This window comes from Ixodes scapularis, unplaced genomic scaffold, assembly GCF_016920785.2.
Source record: "Ixodes scapularis isolate PalLabHiFi unplaced genomic scaffold, ASM1692078v2 PGA_scaffold0__279_contigs__length_252992795, whole genome shotgun sequence".
Lineage (NCBI taxonomy): Eukaryota > Metazoa > Arthropoda > Arachnida > Ixodida > Ixodidae > Ixodes > Ixodes scapularis.
Window position 1 is genome coordinate 135,750,615 of NW_024609835.1, and position 1,710 is coordinate 135,752,324.

The window sequence follows — 1,710 nt, forward strand, 5'->3', positions numbered from 1 at the left end:
TGGCCTACAGGGCCAAGGAAGCCAAGGGGCCAAGGTGCTATGAATTTGGATATGGATTTACAGCTTACTTCTACTAAGCCACTGTACTTCTACTTTCGGGGATAATTTGTACAGTGGTTACCGTCGTTGCCATGATGGATCAAGCCACTCGAGTCATTTTCCGCTTGATTTTCTGATTAATCAGTTTTCCAGTATTCATTTTATTTCTACCCATTTTCACCGGTCAAAGTGAGACTTGCTCCCTCAGCCGAAAAATAGCCGTATTGCTTCTTCAGCTTTATAGCTTCTTTGTGGCGCCCTCTCTCGGCACAACTATTGCACACGAAAATATATTGCGCAAGGTTAGTTCTGCAGGAGGCTGTGGTGGCCGCGTGGCGCACGTTTTTATCCCTCGTGTCGTGTGCCATGCTTTACGTTCACGTGGTTGCGCTCGTCTGTGTCTGCTGGTGCTTGAGCTTGATGGAGCCACGACAGGAAACGTCAGGGACTCAACAACCCCGGCGGAGTACAAAACCTCCTGCCAGCTCAAGAAGTCTCGTATAAACCCATTTCCGAAAAGTTTGCCAGGGTGAAGCTGTGTGCAACCTTTTCCGAAAGCTCACTGCAAACCCCATCAGGCACGACCACTACTTTCGTGAACCATTTGAGACGGCACGCCAATCAGTATGCGGAGTTTCAAGCAGCTGCTAAAGTCAAGCCTGCTAATCATCCAAGCATTGCTGATGTGTTGAGAAAAACGGCACTGCCGCAAGCGACACGAGAGGCTTTGGACCTGAAGATTGCCAAGATGGTTGCGCTCGACCTGCAACCGTACACGATTGTGCAAGACCGAGGATTCCGGGATTTATTGAAGGAGGCAGTCCCAGGTTACCTGCCACCATCGAGAACAACGCTGTCGCGCACGTTAGTGCCGAACTTGTACGACGACACTAGAAAGAAGGTTCGACTTGAGCTACAGATTGCGTTCGAGAGTGGCATGGAGTCTCTCTCCTTCACCTCTAACATGTGGACGTCCAGAACGAACGAAAGCTACATCAGCCTGACCTGCCACTTCCTGGACTCGCAGCTCAAGCTCACTCGCTACAACTTGAGCACCTGTCACTTCCCAGGCAAGCACACATCAGCTAGAATTACCTCAATTCTTGATAAGCTTGTCACAGACTGGGACATTCCCTAGGACGTTTGCCCTTTTTACGTAGTGACTGACGACGCACGCAACATCAGAGCAGCCACTCATGCACTTCCTTGGTATGAAAGAACGTGTTTTGCTCATACCTTACAACTAGTCATCAGCGACGCGAAAGAGATGACTCCAGGACTTTCTGTAGTTTGTAAAAAAAGCAAGAGGCATCGTTGGGCACTATAAACATAGCCCAAAAGCTCAGGAAAGGCTCAACTGCTACCAAAAGAAAATAGGCATATCCCCCCTGCATGTTGTTCAGGACATTGAAACAAGGTGGAATAATGAATGTGCAATGCTGTCCAGGCTTTTAGAGTTAAGAGAAGCAGTAATCGTTGACCTTGCATCTGAAGCGGGGTCAATTGAAGGCTTTACCGGAACAGAATGGAAGTAAATGAGTGATTACGTTGCTATTCTGAAGCAACTAGAAGAAGCAACGCCCAATGCTGGAGCTGACAGCTACCGAACCTTTTCAGCCCAAATACCCATCTTGTGTTGAGTCCTTGGATGCCTGAACAGCTCCATGAGCC

General features: G+C 48.6%; 1 pseudogene; it reads left to right on the top strand.

Moving 5' to 3' along the window:
- Positions 1-417: 417 nt before the first annotated feature.
- LOC115316295 lies at positions 418-951 on the top strand (annotated as a pseudogene).
- The last annotated feature ends 759 nt before the right edge of the window (positions 952-1,710 follow it).